Source organism: Wyeomyia smithii, chromosome 3 (genome assembly GCF_029784165.1).
Source record: "Wyeomyia smithii strain HCP4-BCI-WySm-NY-G18 chromosome 3, ASM2978416v1, whole genome shotgun sequence".
In the NCBI taxonomy this organism is placed as follows: domain Eukaryota; kingdom Metazoa; phylum Arthropoda; class Insecta; order Diptera; family Culicidae; genus Wyeomyia; species Wyeomyia smithii.
The window spans coordinates 113,984,383-114,009,969 of NC_073696.1; the positions used below are offsets into that span (position 1 = coordinate 113,984,383).

The 25,587-nt window shown below is 38.6% G+C and overlaps 1 protein-coding gene across 4 annotated transcripts in view; it reads left to right on the forward strand.

Annotated features, from left to right (window-relative positions):
• Positions 1–25,587, forward strand: part of LOC129730168 (myosin-I heavy chain) — a 233,401-nt gene that overhangs the window by 202,470 nt on the left and 5,344 nt on the right. The window lies entirely within an intron of this gene.

The following is a 25,587-nucleotide window of genomic DNA, read 5'->3' on the forward strand; positions in this document are numbered from 1 at the left end:
CTGTGGTTATTTTAAATTAAATTCTTGCTCATTGAAGTGATTTTAATTCCATTCAAAGCTGATGGCCACTCTCATAAGGCTGCTACCTCTACATAGTTTGGTTAGCTATTCAACAACAGTTACGGATTATCCCGGTGTCACCAATACGCCATCCAAGCAAAGCTTACCATGTTGTTTGTTTTTCTTTCCTTTGGGGTCGAAAATTACGACCCTATTTAACATATTAACCTATTCAATCGGTTTTCCTCCCCACCTAGGGGGTTTTAGCGATCATGCACGTGCACCGAGTGAAACAGCGAACCGGACCCATGATACCTAGGTACTACACACATGGCCTTTATGTGTGTCGTTCGGTTCAATCTCGTATATGTTAGCATTACCACCAGGAGGCAGTAGTATGCAGAGGCTGTCGCATTGCAACAGTTATGCAACAAGTCGTCTGCAGCAAAATCAGCACTAATGGCAGTCAGCATTGTGCAGAAAAAAACTATATCATTGCTCATGACATGTACAGTGTCGGTTGAAGGGAATGTCCGTTTTTTTCTGCTTTCAACTTACTACACCAGTGACAAGTCACGCCAGGTGAGACGGTTTTACTGTCGTGCTAAGCACGAGCTATTTTTACGTGAGACGTTTCAAACGTTTTCGCAAGATGAAACAAATCATTGTTAGCCAATGGATCGTAGTTACTTGCGTACACTTATATAATTTCAAATCTATAATCAATGATTCCTCAAATATAAGAACCTGATAATAACAATATCCAATTACCTAGCATCAAAATCTTGAATCTTGAACCGTCAATTGAAAAGCGATACATATTCAATTCATTCACTGTGTTACTCGAGCCACGGCCAAATAAACCAGAGCCATTGTTATTTTCATTTTCGATTCAATTGTTCGTTTCATGCACAAAACCTCCAATATGTTCCGATCGGTGGGTGTGTGTGTAAAGATAAACATCAGCTGAATAACCAAAGCTGTAAAGTTAATTCGATAATTAACCTCAAGTTATAATTATCCAAAAGCTCCGACCGGAACGGAGCTTAATGAAATATCGAGCAAAAGTTACTAATCGGTAGGAAAACTGATACACTGATACGCGCAATTGTAGTTGAGGCACAAGCGTCAGTGTGTCAATTTTCAAGAAACAAAACAAAAATTGATTTTTAAATTCAACATTTGACAATTGAATGGAGTGAATAGTTCCCGAAAAGTGAAATGGAAAAATTGGGATCAACGAAAGTGATTGAAGATAGCGTTGCTGTTGTGTTGTATGCCTTTTTTATTTTTCGCTGAATTCCTATTGCTATTGACACCTATTCATAGTTGAAGTTATTCTATCAATTGCCGTTATCCCCATCTATCCACTATCTCTAGCTTAGCTTCACGCGAATAGCGTTATTTGGTTTGAACATTATACATTTTTATTGTGTTAGCAAAATAAAAACAAAGTGCTCGGCATTTGATGTTAAGGCTTTGTCCATAAATGGAAAACGTATCTTTTACTGCCAAAAAGGTGAAATGCATGATCCTACATAGGAAAAGCGGGTTATTCCGGCTATGCTCAACATGTTCAAATGTGTCAGGCTACTGCAATTAGATTGTGAAAATAATTATTCTCGTTTTACTTTCCAAATTCGTATGTATTCAGTATAATAAAGGGTAAAGCAAAGCAAAGCCTTGTGCTACATTCCGATTCTTGACTTGACCTTCTGTTTACTATACACAGACTTCGCAGCCAACCGTTAAGTGTACAGGACAATTGCGGGGCTAGCGCTGCGATCCTACTGACACTAACAGTCTCTCCCGAGTCAGGACTCGAACCTACGACGACTGGCTTGTTAGGCCAACATCGTACCTCGAGACCAGCTGCGGAGGCATAATAGAGGGTATCAGCTCTATAATGGTCAGGTTTTACCTATAACCGTCCGAGGAGTAAAGAATGTCCAAGATCGGTAATTTCTTGTATAATGGTTCTTCATAATTCAAAGCACCTTCCTGCATAAGATTAGTTCTCTAACATATACCAGTTACAGGATGTTCAATGAGTTCGAATACGCTCTAAAATATGTTTAAAGTATTACAAAATGTTCCTTTATCTTGTTTTGGACATTGTGCGGCTGTTGCAAGACAAAGAGAGCCTCTTCGTTTTAGCTTCCGTTACCCCATGAACCTTGAGTGTGTTGTACGGGTTGTATCCCAGTGGGCAGTCCGGACACATCCAGGTCTGTGTTGGCCTTCCGGTTCGAGCAGTTCATTGTTCAACAAACTTGCTCCCTCGCCGAACGCGGCTGGATCTCGCACGCTCTTTGGACGGATGGTTGTATAGATAAAATTCCACTTTACCAGGGGGGGTTTTCAACTGCCGGGATATGTTGCCGGGTTGCTCACCTTTCGCAAACAACCTTACTACGACGTCGCGGTACTCCTTCACCGTGCGCAGTCAACAAACAATAAATGACAGCAAATCGATACCGTGTGCGTCGGCTGGCCTAAATGTGAGGCTGAAATTGACACCAACCGATATACAAAATTCACATGGTGTGTACCTACACAGCGATGAAAAATTGTATTCGAACTTATGGAACGTCCTGTACATCGATGTCATCCGCAAACTCAAGAAGTATGTAATATTTTGTAATGCCGTTTCTTTCCACATTTGCTCTCCGTACTTCGTACCTTCCAAGGCAATATTGAATTGTTGTCCGTTTGCTTTAGTAAGGCCATATAATACTACAAGAGCGACATGTCTCACTCGATATTCGCACGCATTATGTTCATTCCTTCTAACGTCATTCGAATTAGCTGAATCAGTTTCGTAGTAGAAACTTTTTTTACTCTCAAAAATTCAAGTATTACTCAACCAATGTATCACCTCATTTAACACAGTTTTCGCTTTGAATTCATATGAATGTGTATAATGAAATGTACAACGCGATTCCATTTGTGGCGATTGAATACATTGACGAAGATTGAAATAGGAATACTATATATATATATATATATATATAGTATATATATATATATATATATATATATATATATATATATATATATATATATATAAATATATATATATATATATATATATATATATATATATATATATATATATATATATATATATATATATATATATATATATATATATATATAAATATATATATATATATATATATATATATATATATATATATATATATATATATATATATATATATATATATATATATATATATATATATATATATATATATATATATATATATACTAGCTGACCCGGCAAACTTCGTCCCGCCTATTTTTGTGTTTAGTTTAATAATTTTCAATATTCCAAATTCATTGATTTCTTGCGATTTGTTTATATCGTTTGAAATTATTGGTTTTATCGGAATGACAACATCCTCGTCTTTTGCCTTTGGTACATCACTCCTATTCCGGAAATACTCATATTGGGTGGTATTCAGTTATTTTCGTTGTTTTTCAGAAACTGAAAGTGGTCATCTTCGAATTCAAGATGGTGTCCAGGGTCAATGCTTGGCTTCTATACATTATTTCGATTACGGAAATATTCATATGTAGTAGTATTCGGCTGTTTCCCGGAAGTTGCCATCTTACAATTCAAAATGGTGTTTGAGGTCAAATTTGAGCTTCATGCATCATTCTGGTTAAGGAGCATGCATAAATGACGTAGCTTTTTTTTTGAGTTTTCTTGACTCCTCCCTCCCCCATCGTAGCATTTCGTCACAAAGTGGCAGACCCTCTCTAGATAATGACGCAGCTTTATAACAACCCCCCCCCCCCTCTCATCTATTTTTTTTTTTTGAAAATTTCATTATCAAGAACATACATTGCATCAATTATGATCAAGAAAAGGTAATAAAGTATTGAAAATGACCCTTAACAGACAAAACAGTACTAAAAAAGAACAATTAGAACAAATCCATTTTTTTTCTTGATTTCATATTTGCTACGTAGCTTGACCCTCTACCCACCCCATCATCACATTTCGTCACAAATCGTCACGTCATTTCATTTATGAATGTTCCCTTAAAGAAACACTCATAATGGATGGTATTTGGTCACTTTTGGCTATTTTTCGGAAACCGGAAGTCACCATGCTGGATTTTAAAATGGCATTTGGAGACAATTTCTGGAACCTGAGCGTAGTCCTGTGCGCCGCCGACACTTTTACGCACGCCGCCGCCGCCGATGATTTGGACTCGGCGCGCCGCCGAAGAAATTTTTGGTGCGCCGCCGAGAAAATCTTTACCGCGCCGATAGTGATTGTGTATGCTGGATTTTTTCCTGGTTATAGAAATACCGCAAATCACAGCCGATAAGGGAACACTCGTATAGGTATTAGGTAATGCGGAATTTGGAAATTCTCAATACCCCTTCACCCCTACGAAATGCAATTTTGCATGGTGGCCTCACGCAGTGTAACACTTCGTTAAGTATTTTCCCTCTCCTGAGCGTGTATTTACGAATGTACCTAAGTGTAAATTATTTTAATTTGTGGAAAGTTGATACGATATTTGACAATAAATATTCAGACTTTTTTATCAAATGAAATCAGAAATATCAATGTCATTATGCAAACGTATGAGCAGTCTTAAAATGTTCAAAAAATTTATGAAAAACGGGGACGGGACACGAGGCATATGGACGCTAGGCATATGGATGTTAGGCATAGTATGCTAGGCATACAGACGCGAGGCATAATGGATGTGAGGCATAATTGATACGAGGCATACTGCCAAAAGGCATAACAGACGCGACGCCGAATAGACACAAGGCCGTATGGACGCGAGGCCGAATGGACGTGAGGCCGAATGTACGCGAGGCCGAATGGACGCAAGGCTGAATGGACGCAAGGCCGAATGAACGCGAGGCCGAATGCGATGTTGTACGATCGCATGAGATCCAATTATGTAGTTCAGGTGTTAATATATTCCTAAAGAGTTTAAGTTGGGTATAATACTTTTCTTGAAATCATGCGGCGAAGACGCATAATCGAGGGCAAGGAAACGAGGCGGCACTAAGCCGCCGTGGTTTCCGCAGTCCGAGCCGGCCGCCGACCCGCCGTCGGAAGAGGCGGCCTCTCGCACCCAAACGACTAATCTACTGATTTGCTAGGTCTACTCAAACAGTGTTTTCTTCCCTTAGTCAAGTCCGAACGAGCGGTAGCGAGTAAGGACAGCATTCGCTCGAACAGCGAGTCCGCCGAAGGCCGCGAGTTTATTACTTTCCAAATGACACTTTGAAGCGAAATACATGTCATTGAAAGAGGGCTGTGATGATGATGACGATAATAACATATTCCGCATCACTTCCCCTTGGCCTTGTGTCCTTTCGGCCTCGCGTCCATTCGGCCTCGCGTCCATTTGGCCTCGCGTCATTCTTTTTGGAGTTCAAAATGCGGGAATTCACTGAAAATTTTGCGCAAATTAAATAGTTGATCATATTGCGCTGAAACAGACATTTTTGTAGATAGTTTTTTCGTCAACATTTTCAAGCACGACTATATTTTTTGCTGATTTCTCGTTAATTTTTATTTTTTTTTTCCTCTGTGCGGACTCATCACTCCGACCAGAGACATTTGATCTATTGTGACATTGGCCAGGTGTTTTCTGTACTCCGCACTTCATATTATTGGCAGTAAATGTACGCTTTTCATTTATATCCGTGCTTGTGTGAGAGAGTTTACCCTTCCTTTCAAGCTTACTGCTCTACTATAACGAGCCTCTTACTAATCTACCAATATTGCCAAATTACAATTCCCAGGAGTGAGACTACACCTAACGTTCCCCTCTGGCCATTATGTCAAGATGAAGGAACCTTATGGAAACCTCGTTCCTCGTGCCCATACCGCCAATTACAATTCCCTGGAGAGGATTAATATTCCTCAGAACAGTTTTATTATAAGAAAGACTTATTTTGTCAAGAGGGAGGACTCTTAACGAAACCTCGTTGCTCCTACCAACACCGCGTCACAATCACAATTACCCGAGGAGGACTTAATGCTTCACCTCTGGTCAGTTGGGATAAAAGTCGCAATAGAAGATGAAGAAACTGTGGTGTTTACCGAAGAACTCTTTCGAATGAAAAGAGTTTCCCATTTTTTCAGTTATTCCATGGGTAACCTAACAAAATATATGAAAGTTAAAAACGACTCTCTAACGTAAGATTTATCGAATTTTCCCAAAGGTCTACGGTTAATCGAAATCATCATATCAAAAAACTCTATCTTTTTTCCTAAATTGAACGTCTCTGGGAACAGTATTCCATGTAATTTTTTGTTGTGGGCTCGTTGATGATTTTTTTTTGGGATTTACACTTGTTTGTACTTTTGGTTTATTGTTTTCTGGTTATTCAGTTGTTTGTTTACTTGATATTTTACCAATTTTATTTTTATTTTTGACATTCTTACAACTCTGACGCATACATTTTTATTTATGAACGTTCAATTAAAAAAAATCGAACATGAGAGTACAAAAGCACACATTATGCGCAATATTTTATAAGTGGTAATTAGTGTCACGCCGATACACGCCGCCGCCACCGCCGCTGATAAAAGCTAACGGCGTCACGCCGGCGCGCCGATCGCCGCCGAGGTAAAATGTTTTCTACGCCGCCGCCGCCGGTGATATGGTCGGCGCACAGGTCTACCTGAGCGTCATTCTGGTTTCAGAAACACCGCTGTTTTTCAGAAACCGGAAGTCGCCATCTTGGATTTCAAAATGGCATTTGGAGACAATTTCTGGCCTTTGAGCGTCATTCTGGTTAAAAAAAAACACCCATATTAGGTGGTATTTGGTCATTTTCGGCAGTTTTCCAGTCACCGGAAGTCGCCATTTTACAACTCAAAATGTTGTCGGAGGTCGATTTGAGGTTTCAGTGCATCATCACGATTTCGGAAATACCCATATTGGGTGGTATTTGGTCATATCCCGCTGTTTTTTAGAAACCGGAAGTCGCCATCTTGGATTTTAAAACAATATTGGGAGACATTTCCCGGATAGAAATCGGAAGTTTCCATCTTAAATTTAATAATGGCGGCTGGAGTCTTGCTATCAAAAACCACAACATATCAAATTTGGTTCCATTTGTTTGATCATTTCTCGAGATGTGCAGAAATTCGTGTGAAACCCCTCCTTTCAGAAAAAGGAGAGGTGTCGAAACATTATAGACATCTTTGTTACCCCTAAAAATATTCACCTGCCGAATTTGGTTCCATTTATTTGGTTAGTTCTCGAGATGTGCAGAAATTTGTGTTTCATTTGTTTGGAACCCCTCCCTCACATAAGAGGGAGGGGTGTCGAACCATTTTGGACATATTTGTTACCTCTAAAAATATTTACATGCCAAATTTGGTTCTATTTGGTGGATTAGTTCTCGAGCTGTGCGAAATTTGTGTTTCTTTTGTATGGGACAGAAGAGGGAGGGGTGTCAAACCATTATAGATGCGTTGGTTACCCCTAAAAACATCCACCTGCCCAATTTGGTTCCATTTGCTTGGTTAGTTTTCGAGATGTGCATGAATTTGTGTTTCATTTGTATGGGACCCCTCCCTTCCAGAAGAGGGAGGGGTGTCAAACCATTATGGATGATTTTGTTACCTCTAAAAACATCCACCTGTCAAATTTGGTTCCATTTGCTTGGTTAGTTTTTGAGATGTGAATGAATTTGTGTTTCATTTGTATGGTACCCCTCCCTTCCAGAAGAGGGAGGGGTCTCAAACTATCTTAGTCACCTTTCTCGGCCCCTAAAGCCCCTATATACAAAATTTCACGCCGATCGGTTCAGTATTTTCCAAGCCTATATGGAACAGACAGACAGACAGACATAGCTGCATTTTAATATGTCTAGATATATATATATATATATATATATATATATATATATATATATATATATATATATATATATATATATATATATATATATATATATATATATATATATATATATATATATATATATTTATGGGAGGCCCACGGTGCCCAGCCGGTAAGGCGGCCACGAAACCACGGGCGTGAGGGTGACACAATTGAACCTGAACCATTGCTATGCGGCACAGCAGCTGCTATACCAAGCAGCGTCTGAGTCGCGGTCGGACATCGCAATCGTATCGGACCCTTACTGCATTCCTCCCGGAAACGGTAATTGGGTTGCAGATAAGTCCAGTACGGCGGCCATATGCACGACCAGCAAGTTCCCGGTTCAGGAGGTTGTGTCAACCTCAAATGAAGGATACGCGGTTACCAAGGTGGACGGAGTGTTCTACTGCAGTTGTTATGCTCCGCCGCGTTGGTCTATCGAAAGGTTCACCCAGATGGTCGATTTGTTTTCTATGGAGCTGACGGGACTAACACCCTTAGTAGTGGCGGGCGACTTCAACGCTTGGGCTGTTGAGTGGGGAAGCCGCCGCACGAACCGGAGGGGTCAGATCTTGTTGGAAGCTTTGGCAAAGCTCAACCTAGATCTGGCCAACGTTGGAACCAAGTGTACATTCAGCAGAAATGGTGCGGAGTCGATCATCGACGTGACGTTCTCCAGCCCAGGACTGATCGTGAACTGGAGGGTAGACGATGGCTACACCTATAGTGACCACCAGTCGGTCTGCTATAGCGTAGTCCAGAACGTGAGGCGGCAGGCGACGGGTAGAGCCAATACTCCGACCGTCCGCGGGTGGAAGACATCGCATTTCGATGCCGAGGTATTTGCAGAAGCAATGAGAAGAGAGCGCGAGGGGGGCAGTTGGCTCCGCCCGAGTGCTGACCAATTAGTTGCCACATTATCGCGGGCGTGCGACGCCACCATGCCTAGGACCCGCCAACCTAGGAATGGTAAGTCACCGGTATACTGGTGGACCGACGCGATAGTGGACCTCCGTAGCGCGTGCCTCCGTGCAAGACGGATGTTGCAACGTGCACGTACCGATGCACAGAGGGTAGAGCGCCGTGTAGTATTCGGATCTGCAAGATCGGCGCTTAAAAGTGCGATAAAGGCGAGCAAAAGGGCCTGCTTCGATAGGCTATGCGCGAGTGCCAATACGAATCCGTGGGGCAACGCCTACAGAGTCGTAATGGCGAAGACCAAAGGCGTGTTGGCGCCTGCAGAGCGATCACCAGCGATGCTGGAGCGTATCATCGAGGGACTCTTTCCACGACACGAGCCAAATCCTTGGCCTCCGGTTGCTGAGTCTCACGTCCGACGTTCCAGTATCTCAGACACAGACCAGGGATGGTCGGCCAACCTGCCGGGCATCCAATCCGTGAGAGACGGCAGCCGTGCCGAGGTTGTGGAGGAGGTAAGGGTTACGAATGAGGAACTCATCGTGATCGCCAACTCCCTAAAGGTGAGCAAGGCACCGGGACCGGATGGAATCCCGAACTTGGCCATCAGGACGGCCATGAAAGTGGCCCCCGATCTATTTCGAACAGTCATGCAGAAGTGCCTGGATGACTGCCTCTTTCCGGACAGGTGGAGCGACAGAGATTGGTGCTGTTGCCGAAGGCTGGGAAACCGCCAGGGGACCCATCGGCATACAGACCTATCTGTCTGCTGGACACTACGGGCAAGGTGCTTGAGAGGATTATCCTCAACAGACTGGTGAAGTACACAGAGGGTGTAAACGGTCTGGCAAGTAACCAGTTCGGCTTCCGGAAAGGTAGATCCACGCTGGATGCTATTCTCTCTGTCACCAAGACGGCGGAGGTAGCACTCCAGCGTAAGAGTTGGGGCATTCGCTATTGCGCAATCGTCACGCTTGACGTGAAGAATGCATTCAATAGCGCCAGTTGGGACTCCATAGCGCTCGCGCTTAGGAGCATCCACGTACCGGTGTCGTTGTACAAGATTTTGGAAAATTATTTCCAGAATCGGGTACTAGTTTACAACACGGAGGAGGGTCAGAAGTGCGTCCCAATCACCGCAGGGGTACCGCAAGGTTCCATCCTGGGCCCGGTGTTGTGGAATGTCATGTATGACGGGGTGTTGAAACTAAAGTTCCCTGTAGGGGTTGTGATCGTCGGTTTCGCAGATGACATCACGCTAGAGGTCTACGGCGAGTCGATCGAAGAGGTCGAGTTGACGGCCGCGCACTGCATACGCAAGATCGAAGACTGGATGCACTCTAGGAAACTGGAGTTAGCGCACCATAAAACGGAGGTTACGGTTGTGAACAACCGCAAATTAGAGCAACAGGCGGTGGTCAGAGTCGGTGACTGCACCATTACCTCAAGGCGTTCCTTGAAGCTCTTGGGGGTTATGGTTGACGATAAGCTCACATTTAAGAGTCACGTCGACTATGCCTGTAAGAGTGCTTCAACGGCCGCTGCAGGACTATCTCGAATGATGTCCAATAGCTCAGCGGTATATGGCAGCAAGCGTAAACTTCTTGCCAGCGTGGTTTCGTCCATACTTAGGTATGGTGGGCCAGCGTGGTCCAAAGCGTTAGGTACCAACAGTCATCGTCGTAAACTGGAAAGTACCTACAGGCTCATGTGCCTGAGGGTTGTGAGCGCGTACCGTACAGTGTCATACGACGCAATCTGCGTCCTGTCCGGCATGATGCCTATCAGCATAGCCATTAAGGAGGACGTAGAATGCTTCGATCAACGTGACACAAGGGGTATACGAGGCACCAGAAGGTCATTCTCGATGATCAGATGGCAGCAGGAATGGTCCAATTCCGCAAAGGGTAGATGGACGCATCGACTTATTCCGGACGTATCCGGATGGGTCGGGAGGCGCCATGGAGAAGTTAACTTCCACTTGACACAGATTCTGTCAGGTCATGGTTGCTTCAGGCAGTATCTACACAGATTCGGGCATGCGGGGTCCCCCATGTGTCCCGAGTGCGCGGATGCGGAAGAAACTGCTGAGCATGTCTTCTTCGTGTGCCCTCGTTTTGTGCATGCGCGGAGCGACATGATGGTAGTGAGCGGGCCAGACACCACTCCGGACAACCTAGTTCGGAGGATGTGTAAAGACCCAAACATTTGGAGGGCGGTTTGTACAGCCGCCTCTCAAATAGTTTTAGAATTGCAAAACAGGCGACAGGTTGACCACCGACACGCCAGTGTTAGCTAACGGCCAGTCTCCAGGTTAGTTAGCTAAGTTAGCAAAGAGATCTATAGAACCAAGAGGGTGCACAGAGCACAAAAGCCGCTCCCCGAAGCAATACCTAGCGGTGGTCCCGGGGAGTATTATGGGCTGGAGACTGGAGGGGTTTTAGTGGGTCCGGTCACTGATTCAAACCAACCCCACACTCCCTGAGGTTGGTCACCTCAGGGGTTTGGATGCAAATTTCCCCTCCACCTGAAACAAAAAAAAAAAAAAAAAAAATTAAAAAAAAAAAAAAAAATAAAAAAATAAAAAAAAAATATATATATATATATATATATATATATATATATATATATATATATATATATATATATATATATATTTATATTTATATATATATATATATATATATATATAAATATATATATATATATATATATATATTTATATTTATATATATATATATATATATATATATATATATATATATATATATATATATATATATATATATATAAATATATATATATATATATATTTATATTTATATATATATATATATATATATATATATATATATATATATATATATATATATATATATATATATATATATATATATATATATATCTAGACATATAAAAATGCAGCTCTGTCTGTCTGTCTGTCTGTTCCATATAGGCTTGGAAACTACTGAACCGATCGACGTGAAATTTTGTATATAGGGGTTTTAGGGGCCGAGAAAGGTGACTAAGATAGTTTGAGACCCCTCCCTCTTCTGGAAGGGAGGGGTACCATACAAATGAAACACAAATTCATGCACATCTATATATATATATATATATATATATATATATATATATATATATATATATATATATATATATATATATATATATATATATATATATATATATATATATATATATATATATATATATATATATATATATATATATATTTATATATATATATATATATATATATAAATATATATATATATATATATATATATATATATATATATATATATATATATATATATATATCTTATTCACAAAAATCGTGATGTGTTGGTAAACTTCGGCTTTTGAAGCGCTCAAAAATTCGTGGTTTATCGTGGTGAGCCGGTTCATATGAGGGCTCGTACATACATCTACAACACCATAACGGCTCTTCACGCTGGTAATTCAGTAATTTCAGACAAGAAACAAATATGTGAATATTTAGCGAAGCATTTTACAAATATCTATTCCTCGAAAATTTCTCTGATTCATTCAAAGCTATCAAATCAAGAAAAGAAAAACATCCTATTACAGTCACTAAAACTAGTAAAAATGCAAGGCGTACAACTGTAAATTTAGCATTTACGAGTTAGAACATGCCCTGAATAGTACTAAAGGTTCTTCTCCTGGTATTGATGAAATACACTATGAAATGTTAAATAGTAGGAGGGTGGTATTCAAGACACGACCGCATGACGTTGACTACCGTATTCTTATATTCCATTAAAACAAATAGTAGAGGGAATCGCAACTCCAGTATTTGTTGCAATGTTATCTAACAGTGCATTTCTGAATGCTGAGACGTTAAAACGTTATAAATATTTATATATACTAGAAGAATGGATCTCTCTTATTTAATCGCTGTCATTTCATACATATTCGAATCAAACCTTTGTTCGTAACTGCACTACCAAGACAATCATTCAATTTAGCGAATTGGGTAAAATTTTTCCTATCTGAGCAAAAAGCAAACTCAACGAAACTATCTGAAATTGGAGACCAGAACGATTCAAGCAAAAATTTTAAATTTAAAAATTGTTTGACATTAAATAGATAAAGCTCATGTTAGGTTAGCTCCAGCCCAGCATAACTTCATGTATTTCAAATAGTAGGAGGGTGGTATTAAGGACCCGACCGCATGACGTAGGACTCTATATTTTTCATCTAACAGTGCTTTCTTATTTGCTGACATTAGAGCGCTTTGAACAATAATTAATTAATAATATAAATGACATATATGGATGAAACCTTATTTATATTGGCATCCCCGCTTCCCAGGTATTCGAATTAGAAAAGCATTTGTTCGTAGTTTGAAATGGGGACCCGCCAACAGCCATAAATACGATAGCCATACGGACGTTTGCCATACAGACGACTGCCATAAAGATGATTGCCATACAGTACGTTGGCCATAATAGACGAAAGCCATAATGTATGTTAGCCATAATAGGCGATAGCCATAATTTTGCCTAATGTTTCGGCTTATTGCGAAGAGCTACGAAAGTAGACTACAGCGATACTTTTTAGGTTGGAATATCTCTTTATCCTTTTTGACCCTTTTTATAAAATTCAGTTCAACAATCATCTTGCATTCGACTCTGCTGTAATGTAATCTACGCATGAAACTGAGAGGTGGGAGCAGTTTCCATGTATAGTAAGAAAAGGTGAAATGCGCTGTGAAAAATCTGTTATCAATTATTGAAGTGGTAGCGAGTTATGTGAAGCCAACGATTAAATGAAAATTATATGTTACACGCTTTTCTTTGTTTAACAGATATAATAGTTCAAATCTATATTTTAGTAATTGAAGAATCAAATGAGAGGGTCTTTTCAACGCAACTTAGCGATACATGATGAAAGTTCAGACTTCATGAACTCTGTCAGCTGGAAGACGCTCTCAGCTCGAAAATTTTGTATGTTTCAGAAAGTCAATTTTCTCTTCTTCATTTTTTTGGGGTAATACCAGTTCTCGGCATTTCATGCATTTTTAAGACATTCAGTATAGAAGAATTTTAGATTTCGAACATTTCATGAACTGTGCGTTTTTGACCATGAGGCTCTACTTCCTGAATTCCGACTGAACTGAAGTTTTGCTTAGGGTCATTTTTCGAGAAAACAATATTTGAAAAGACGGTGTTCATTGGCACCCTAGTATTTGTTTTGAAAATAGTTCAACAGGATATCCATGCGGCGAAGACGCATCGTCGAGGGCAAGGAACCAAGGCGGCCCCAAGCCGCCGAGGCTTCCGCAGTCCGAGCCGGCCGCCGACCCGCCGTCGGAAGCGGCGGCCTCTCGCATACAAACAACTGATCTACTGGTTTCCTAGGCTTACTCACCACTAGGGGCTATCCTCTAGTTTACGTCCGAACGAGCGATAGCGAGTAAGGACAGCATTCACCTCGGACAATCAAGTCGGCCGAAGGCCGCGAGTGTTTCACAGATAATTTTTCAATTTGAATACTAGCTATTGTCAATTATGTACTTCAATGTTATCGCAGCGCGGTGACAACATTTGAATAACTTTTGAAAATATAGGATGAAGAACCGCAATAATAGTTAAAATAATTGATAATTGTGCATTGTGTATTTGTTTCAATAGTTATTGTGTGCTGCAAGCAATTAAGTAAGGTTACTTTCACACTACACAGCAAGGGAATTCAGCGTAAATTTGTACTAAGCACATAAGTAAAGTAAATTTGAATGCATAGTTATATTTGCAGCTTTAAGTTTATATCAACTCAATGAACAAATTTACATGGTTCGAAACGATTCTGTATTGTGCATTATTAATGGTGTGAAATTGTGTATGTTTATCTCTTTATGTGCTAGAAACCGCTATATGTTTTCGTTTGTCTTAGTAGAAAATTTCATTCGTTGGTACTGTGTAATAAATATTGTCTATATATTTTTTTTAAAATAAGAGGCTGGTCAAATGAAAGTCTCAAAAAAGAGTTCAATTGAGCGTTAATGTTCTGCTGTTTTTGCCGGCAAGTGACCCTATAACTGTTGATGTTATTTACTGAAATTATTTTGGTTGTATTATCTAGAATGTCCTACTATAGGTTTCAAAAGTAATAAACACGGTAATGCAAATGATTTATTTAATTTGATGTTTACTGCCTTTTCAGGAATTTAGCAAGCTGTTTCTAACAATTTTTTTCGTATAAAAAAATCACAACTTGAAGGCTATGCAAGGCGAATCGGGATGCAGAGTTAGTAAAAAATAAATCAAATCATCGATGCATATTGTACGAATTATAACTTTACAAATGTTAAAAAAATACCCTGTCTCTTTTTTATCTGAGTAAAAATCTAAACAAATTCATTCAGCAGCAGTACTAGACATACAAAAAAATCAAGCTCTGGCTGTTGTTCATGCTACCAATATCCCAAATGCTTACAATATCATTGAAGCTGAAGCATCTGGCACATTGATGCAATTTATTTTCAAAAAACTTATTTATTTGTGCATCGTGGAAGATCAGCGAAATCAAAATAGGTACAGGTCGGACTCTATTATCCAGAGTTTTGAAAAATATTTTACTTCGGATAAACAAAGTCTCCGGATTTTTCAATTATATTTTTTCATTTTTTTTCGTCGAGAATCGTCATTATGTTGATAAAACGAATATTGTACTTAGTAAATATGCCGACATAAAATCTAAAAATTATCTAGCGACTGTATGTCGATGTTTGTCAAATATAAAAAAATGAAATAAGATGAGTCAATCATTTCATCTTTCTTTATGCCTTGAGTTTACTACGCAGCATATGCCACAAAATATTGTATGAACTTTTGGCATTTCTAGACAAAATCGACAAAAAGGCAAACGTCACAGATATGAACAAAATCCAAAATTGGAAGAAAAAACATGACTCCGGATAATCAAACTAATTTCTCTGTATAATCGATGAATAAAAATATAAAAAAGGATTCATCTCGTTCTTTATATCAAAAATCGATTACTAATAGCGGAAATCATATCAGCAGCTAAAAGATGAGCGAATTAAATAAAAATTCCGAAAATTACGATTTAGCAAGTTATGTCATGGATTTGCTTCAGCCCTAGGCTCCGAAAACAATAAATTATGAAATAATACTGATTAAACACATCATATATTTAGGAAACTATTATTAAATACTAGAAGAAAAAGAGTTTAGAACATATTATGGCGATTTATAAGATTCGAATAATTTAGAATAGAATATTAGTACAAATAAAATAATGAATCATTTTTGTACGAAGGAAAAATATTTTCAACTGCTAAATGAAATTTCCAATGTAAAAAATACTTTGTGCTGGTGAAATTAATTATCCCAGAATGTTATGTAGTATATCTCCTGTTATCATTTCAATTGTATAACATTACATAATCGTAGTTACTGTGTTGGCAATTTTATTTCCACTTTTTACATCGTGAAAATCGTAAAAAATACTGCGTTAGGAATATCGAAGAGATATACAACGTGCTTGAAATAAATAATCATCTTTTATCCATGTTATGCAGAACAACATTCAATCAATCATGACTTAGCACCTATAAATACCTAATGGCAAACGTTTTTTGAGCAGGAAAAAAATATAAAATTTTTCAATAATAAAAGAATTATGGCATACATACGTTATGGCTATCGTACGTTATGGCTATCGTATATTATGGCTAACATCCATATGCGAAAATAATATTATGGCTAACGTCGCTTATGGCTATCGTACGTATGGCAACCGTCCATATGGCTAACGTATTTAGGGCTGTTGGGGTGTCACCGTTTGAAATGACAAGACAAACATTAGAATTAACAAATTCGATGTATTCCGAGAATTGCGCTTATAGATCATGTTCATGTGTCGAGACATTGCGAAGATTCTCAATATATTCGTTTTAGCACTAGACGAAACTGCTAGCAAATTACTATAGCTGTAAACCTTTATTAAAAAAATCCGTATCGTCCGTATGTCACTGGTGCGGTTTTGGAATTAAAATGATGGGGTGAAATGTTCGAACGGTACGTTTTATACCAAGGCTTCGTCAGATAATTAGAAAGAAGGAGGAGCTAAGTAGATGATGGAATGGTAAGGAAAAATTTTTCTTGAAAGCTGCGCCGGCCGCTGACGTAATATTAACACCAGCACAAACATGCATTTATGCGAGGTTTTTTCCGCTAGCAACAGCATTTTGTAAAACAAAAAATTCAATTAACCGCTTCTATTATAAAACTTCGAGGCACCAAAAGGTGCCAGTTGCCGATTATTCTCGTTTACTGGTTATTCCGTCCATAATTCCAGTCATTTTAGTATATTGCAGTAGCCATGTATTACTTACAGCCACCAGCATTACGGGTGAAACCGGCACGAGATGACCGGTACCCTTTTGTCTTTCCTCCTTTCAGCTGCTAACACCTAGCGTCCACATGTCACTGGTGCGGTTTTGGAATCAAAATTATGGGACGCCGGCCGCTGTCGTAAAATTAACACCAACAAAAAGATGCATATTTGCAAGGTTTTATCCGCCAGCAGTAGCATTTTGTAAAATAGAAAATTCAATTAGCCGCTTCTATTACACAATTTCGAGGCACCAAAAGGTGCCAGTTGCCGAATATATCCTTGTTTTTGGTTAGTCCGTCCAGAATTCTTTCAAGATAGCGTCCGTATGTAACCGGTATGGTTTAGTAATGCAACTGATGGGGTGAAATGTTCGAACGACACGTTTTATACCAAGGCTTCGTTAGATAATTAGAAAGAAGGAGGGGCTACATAGATGATGAAATGGTAGAGACAAATGTTTCTTGAAAGCTGCACCGGCCGCTGTCGTAATTTTAACACCAACACAAACATTCATTTTTGCAAGGTTTTTTCGCTAGTAGCAGCATTTGGTGAAACAGAAAATTCAATTAGCCGCTTCTGTAACAAAATTTCGAGGCACCAAAAGGTACCAGTTGCCGATTTTTCTCATTTACTGGTAGTCCGTCCAGAATTTCAGCCATTTTAGTATTTTGCAGTGCCATTTATTACTTACAGCCACCAGCATAACGGGTGAAACCGGCACGAGATGACCGGTACTCTTTTGTCTTTCCTCTTTTCAGCTGCTATCACCTAGCGTCCGCATGTCACTGGTGCAGTTTTGGAATTAAAATGATGGGGCGCCGGCCGCTGTCGTAAAATTAACACCAACAAAAAGATGCATATTTGCAAAGTTTTTTCCGCTAGCAGCAGCATAAACATCGGAAACAGAAAGTGACAACAACAATAACAACAAAGTCAGATCGATTGTATCCGTTAGTGTCGACTGTGCTTGGGAAGAGAGGTAGTGATTGGCTGCGCGGTATGATTTAGACAATCGATATTGATTACCAATTTTTCAATAGTGTATCTCAAAAAATAGTTTGTTTTTGTTACATAAATTTAACCGTAAAAGAAATTCTGATCGATTGATGCTAAAACCTCGAAAACCTGATTATAGATGACTGCAAAATAAGCGCTCAAAACCTGACCACTTTTCCCTGGTTTTCCCTGATTGAATTACTAGATTTTCAAATTCAGGGGCCTAACTTCGATATAGACGTTAGTCAACGTCAAAAAATTAACCTTTCATTCAAAACGATACTTACTAAAATTTTACAATCGTATATGGTGTGACAATGTTTTTCTAGATGCACGTGTTCAATCATAATTCATCAGTTAACTCTTAACTAGCCCGTTCATCTGATATCAATATTGTTCAAATCAGTTGTGTAGTTTCTAAGATAATGAAGTTTCGTGATTTTCACATTTCGATACATTACAGACGAAGTTACAGCTCGATTACAGCAAAATTGAATAGGGTGTTATGAGGCAGCTACACCTTTCATTTGACACTAATTTTGTGGAAATCGGTTCAACCATCTCTGAGAAAAGTGAATGAGTCCAAGTAGTCTTCGGAATATGTTTCTCTTCATAGCTGGATTTCACATTTTTAAACATAACAGGCAAAGTAATAATCCGTTTGCAAAAAAAATCGATAAAGTCTAACGGGGCAACAAGACCTCCCATATGACACTGATTTTATGAAAATCGGTCCTGCCATCTCTGAGAAACATGAGTGAGATTAAATAGTCTCCAGAACACGTTTCTTCTAACTTATAACTTCTGAAACACATGTTCAATCTTCATAAAATTCAAAAGTTAAAGGTTTTTAGGTAGCCCGTTCATTTGAAACCAATTTTGTTCAAATCGTTTCTGTAGTTTCTGAGATATTGATGTTTCGAGATTTTCACATATTAATACATAACCTCTAAACTAGAAATCAGATTACAATAAAATTCAATAGGGTCTTATAGGGCAACTAGACCTTTCATTTGCAATTAATTTCATTTAAATCGGTTCAGCCATCTCTGAGAACATGAAGTGAGATTGGGAGAGCGTTACACACAAACACACATACAGAAAATGCTCAACTCGTCGAACTGAGTCGAGTGATATACGATATTCGGCCCTTTTGAGCACTTTCATACCTTTAGTTTTTGCAGTGATTGCTATATCTTTCTAGGAGAAAGGCAAAAAGTGAAATGATAGAAATGACTTTTTATTTCAACTTCAATCCTGAGCAAGGCCGCAAACATTGAAATAGTACAATATCAAATTGAAATGATGTTGAGGCTACATATTTTGATCGTAGCTATATTTTTAAACAGTCTGCGGGTTACGTTTCTTTTTATAACTTTCAAACCACATGTTTAAGCATTATGAAATTCATTGTTTAAGGGTTTGAAAGCCCATCAATTTGAATTCAACTATGTTCATAGCTCCTGAGATATAAGAGCGATTTTTACATTCTGACGCAGCGCCAAAACTCAAAGTTTGATTACAATGAAATTCAATAGCAACCTAAGCGGCAAATAGACCCTTCATTTGACACCAAGATAGAAAGAATCGGTCAGACCATCTCTGAGAGAAGTGAGTGCGAAAAAAAAGGTGCACATACACACGTATACACTCACACACACATATACACCTATACATGCATACATGCAGAAAATGCTCGATTCGTCGAACTGAGTCGAGTAGTATATGACATTCGGCCTTTTGGATCACTTTTCTACCTTTTAATTAACCAGTGATCGTTAGGAGAAAGTCAATATGTTTACTATTATTATGTGATTTCACATTTTTATAAACAACGGACAAAGTTACAATCCGATTACAATGAAATCCAATAGCAACCTATGGGGCAACTAGACCTTTGATTTGACACTAATTTTGTGAAAATCGGTTCAGTCATCTCTGAGAAAAATGAGTGAGTTTAAACAACCTCAGGATAAGTTTTCTTCACATTACTTTTGAACCATATTTCCAATCATAACGAAATTTAAAAGTTAAGGGTTCTGGAGACAGCCCGATCATTTGAAACCAGTTTTATCGAAATCGGTTGTGTGGTTTCTGAGATATTGATGTTTCGTGATTTTTATATTTTGATACATAACCTCTTAACTAAAAATCCGATTACAATGAATTTCAATAGCAACCTATGGCGCAACTAGACCTTTCATTTGCAATTAATTTTATGGAAATCGGTCCAGCCATCTCTGAGAAAAGTGAGTGAGAAAAAAAAGTTGCACATACACACACACATACACACATACATACATACATACAGGAAATGCTCAGTTCGTCGAAAGGGGTCGAGTGGTATATGACATTCGGCCATTGGGACCACTTTTATACCCTTGGTTTTTCCAGTGATTGCTATACCTTTCTAGGAGAAAGGCAAAACCATATCTTATCAAATATTCAATTCGGTTTCCGATCTGACCGATCCACAATAGACAGTTTAACAAATTTAGAAAATGATATTAGGAAAGCTTTCTCTGCAAAGGAACATACGTATGCGGTCTTCTTTGACCTAGAAAAAGCATATGATTTAACATGGCAAAAGCATATTCTTGAAAAGCTGAAAACAGTTGGAATTGACGGAAATATGTTGGCTTTTGTTCACAATTTCCTAATTGAGCGTAAGTTCTGCGTCTCTCAAGGTAACAATTTATCATCTTTTTATGAGCAAGATAATGGTTTACCTCAGGATGCGGTTTTGAGCGTGACCCTATTTTTAATAGCAATTAACGATGTGTGCAAAACTATATCACAAAAATGTAAGCTACTTCTATACGCAGATGATATTGTTCTATACATGTCATCAAGATATCTTAAGTCTATCAAAAAACAAATACAAACATCAATTAATGAAATTCATGCATGGCTTCCAAATCATGGTTTCAAAATTTCTGTTAGTAAAACAGCATTTGTACATTTCTGCAAGAGACGAAAGCATTCTAGTTGCTTAGAATTCAACTTAGATCAACAGAAAATTAAGGAATCAGAAGAAGTTCGATTTCTCGGCATGATATTTGACAAATCTCTGACATGGAAAGCCCATATTAAATAAGCAAAGGTAAAATCGACGAAAGCCTTAAATATAATTAAATCATTAGCAAGTACGAAATGGGGTTCAGACCGCAAAATATTGCTGAAATTGCGCAATTCGTTGGTACTGTCACGATTAGAATATGGTGATTGCGTTTATGGTTCTGCAACAGCTGGACTGTTGAAATCATTAGACTCAGTCCACCATCAAGGTGTTCGTTTATCTAGTGGAGCATTCAGGTCAAGTCCAGTAATCAGTATATTAGTGGATTCGAACATGCAATCGCTCAGTTTCCGAAGAGAAAAACATACACTCAATCAGATGACACGAGTATTGTGCAACTCGCATCATCCCTTGTACCAAAATTTAAAACAGTTACAAGATCACAATGGTCTATGGGATAATTCGTTTCCAGCACGATATGGAAAAATTTTAGAAAAACACCATATTAAATTCCTGGAAATAGAAGATGAAATGAGCCCTATTTCAAAACCATGGACAGTTCCACGATTCGAGATTAATACAGAATTATGCGAAATGAGAAAAAATAATGTTAACCCAATCGTGTTCAAAAAGAAATTTCTCGCATTTAAACAATACCATAATGATAGTATGTTTTACTATACAGACGGCTCAAAACGTGGCGATACCACTGCTTGTGCTTTTTACATGGAAAATCATAATAAGACATGAAAATTTCGGCAACCGGATCATTGTTCATCCTACAATGCAGAGCTAACTGCTATAAATAAAGTTATGATCGAAATTTTGTGGAACAACTTTGACAAAAACATAATTGTTACTGATTCACTAAGCGCTCTACAGGCGCTTGCAAACAAATTTTGTAGTCATTTTATTATTAAAACTATACTCATAAACATTAAAACTATATATCTCTCTGGTAGGAAAGTATCGTTCTATTTTGTCCCTAGCCATATTGGAATTTGTGGTAATGAAATAGCTAACAATACAGCCAAAACAGCATTGGACGAATCTCCGAATAATTCACCACTAGAAGCCAAATATTATAAAAATTATATTAAATTCGAATTGTCTTTCTCATGGGAACAAGGTTGGAATAATATAATAGACAACAAGTATAGACAAATAAGAGAGTCCACCAAATATTGGAGTAGCATAAATGTTTTAAACCGTCGAGGTAGTGTAATAATAACGCGATTGTGACACATTCATATCTCATGTCTCATGATATCTCTCCAAATTGCGACATATGTAAAGCACCGTTAACAGTAAATCATATTTTTAATGAATGTCAACAACTTTCTTCTGCTAGAAATAAACACTCAATAAGCAGTATTAAAGAGCTTAAAGATGATGCAAATGCAATCAAAAGATGTGTGAGGTTTATAAAAGAAAGTAATTTATGTGATCTTATTTAGATGTTATTTCCTAAAAATCTTAGTTTATAAGAATATAATTATAATTGTTTATAAAGTGTATAAAAATAAATTATAATTGTAACCAAAATGTATACATACCAACGGCCCGATAGCCTTGGAATGTGCTAGTGGCCGATCAAATAAACAAATAAAATAAATCTACAACACCGGTGGCGGTAGCTGCCTTCTGAAAACCAATACCAGTACAAATCATCATGAAGATGACGGTAATAACACCGGTTGATGTTTTATAAGTGTAATAATTTATCAACACACATTCGTTATCTAGGTTTCAAACTTAATTAAAAAAATGCGCTAATTTCGCATAATATTGATGTGGTTTCGCACCATCCAACTTTAGCGTGTAACATCATCTACCACAGCTCATTCAGCTCGACTGAATCGTACGCCGCCTAAAAATCCACAAACGGATGATGAGTCTGCGAGTTGTATTTCAGGAACATATCTAGGAACTGTAACAGGGTTCCATCGGGGAGCGCTTCTCTTGAAAACCAGTCTCCGGCCATTGACAAAAGGTTTTACCAACGGTCTCAATCTCTAGTATAAGGAAGAACACTTTGTAAAACAGTTTAGCAACGTGATGCCTGTATAAATTCTACAGTCGAATCGACGTCTCTTCTTGTAAATATGCCAAATCCAACCAGTCGTTTGGCGTTTGGTGATTTTTTATTAAAAAAGAACAAATGAGCCTCGATGTGTTGAGAAAATTGTTGTTATTAGACACTACCTACACGTTTTTGCCGACATACCGTTTTATAACCTTTTCTCCGTAGTTCAAATCCGGTCAAAATTGTTCGGAACACCGCTAGTTTATCCGGTCTATTCAATGGATACCAATGAAAAAGCTGCTTCTCAATTGTCGAAACAGAGGTCATGCAGATGTTTTAGCGAGCATCAACAATGCTGAACTTTCTTCTTCTAAATGCCGTATAAAACTTCTGCCCAGAAAACTGTTTTAAGTTAGTCTTGGCGTGGTCGATACCATTCCCTGAACTTTTTTAAAGCGTGGTTGACAATTGATTTACGTTTGCGGTAAAAAAATGAACTTTTTTCGGATGGTAGTAAAATATAATTAAGATATAATCGAGATTGATAAATTTCCAATGAAATGTTAGTTATTTAGGTTAGCTTACTTGCAAAAAATTCTGGGCGCTTGTGCTGTTAACCGGAACATCCGTCATGGCGGATCAGAACATGCGTGTAGGTATGTTTTTTAGTTCTTTCTTCGTTATGTTTATCAATTTCTACTCAGTTTTCGCGACAAAATTGTTGCAGTAGATCTTACGCTTCAGGTTTGCCCAGAAATCCTCGATGGCATGCACCTTAGGGAAGTTGGGTGGATTCACCAACTGGGTATCCCATCGCTATTCAGCCGCTCCATCTCCTGCAAATATCGCTTCGAGTAATGGGCCGACGCCAGATCCTTCCAAAACACGACGTCTCCGGCCTAATGGTATTGCTCGATTAACGACGGAACTTCCGGCAGGCACTTTGTACTATATATTCCCCGTTCACAGCCAGTCCGAAGCAAAAGAAGAGGGACTTTGATATCCCCTTCTCGCTGATTGTCAACCACAGCAGCATCTTCTTGCGGAACTTGGTGAGTGAAATGAACTTCACCTCGGTGCTCACTGCCTTCCTGGGGGAAGTAAAATACGAAGTGCCCTGCCAGTCGTTGCCATCCAGGGTGAGACAGGTTTCGTCATCCATCACCATCACCAAGTCGCGATTTGCCACAAACGTCGGTTTGACCATCTCATTCAGGTGCTTTCGCTACGTCATTACCTGCAGCTCCGAGACCAGTGGACGGGACTGCCTCTTCCTGACATGTATGTCAATGCTCGCCAGGTACTTTTACACTGTTTGGCTGGTTGCACCGACCTCCCGGCCAATCGCACGCAACGATGTAGCCACTTTTCTATCGGTATTACTCTTCAGCATCCTTAAAAGCTTCTTATCGCTCAGGTTCGTCGTCTGTTTGGAACCGGGCTTTCTTTGGATGCTCTGTAGATGCCGGAACGGGCGTATCCGGTGTCCATGAACTGTTAAACGATGTCCATTTTCGACGCGATTTTTGGGGTACCGTTTTTTGAACACGCACACTTCTGAACGGAGTAGCTTCACTGTTTTCGCCATCACGGCTAGAGTTCAACTGATAGAGCTGTCAAATATTTTCTGCTGACTCATAGGTTCCTATGATTGATGCGCATGGGTAGTTTTGTCAGTGCGTGTGAAAGTAAACCCATGAAAAATTCACAATTTTTGTCCATTTTTTTAACCGCCAACGTTATTAAATTTTCAGCAAGTCGTTGATTTTAGATCATTACACGAAGCGATTTAACCTAATTTTTTTGACAGTTCAAGAAGGTTTGTTTACAACGTGTTTGAATTTGAGTATGGGTCGTTTTTTGTTGTTTTTACTATTTGTGACCTATACCATTAAGAGGCGCAATAAAAACCAGTAACACATTTTCATTGCAGTAAGTAAATCCCACAAAGTATTAGATAACAAAACCTGCTTAAAAAAACAAATCCAAGTATGAAAATTTACCTTCCTGAACTGTCAAAATCCAGTTGGAGACGCTATCGTTCCATTAGTAAATGGCAAACTTTACTAAAAATAAGTTTTATATTTGCAATTAGTTTCCTACAATTCGTCTTTTGCTTATTTAAAAATGCGAATGAAGATTTTCAAGCTAGTTTTTTATTGACACTTTTCGAAAATAGTTTCAACGCTATTACTTTCAAATGTTTTTTTTTATCCAAACCGTGTATAGATAAATAACATTTCGAATGTCTCGCTTATTTCGCTCCTAATTAAAAGGTGCTTACTAAAAAGATGGAAACCTTAATCTTAGATTGTAATTGTGCTTGTGTATATAACCTGTAAACGATAAAATCC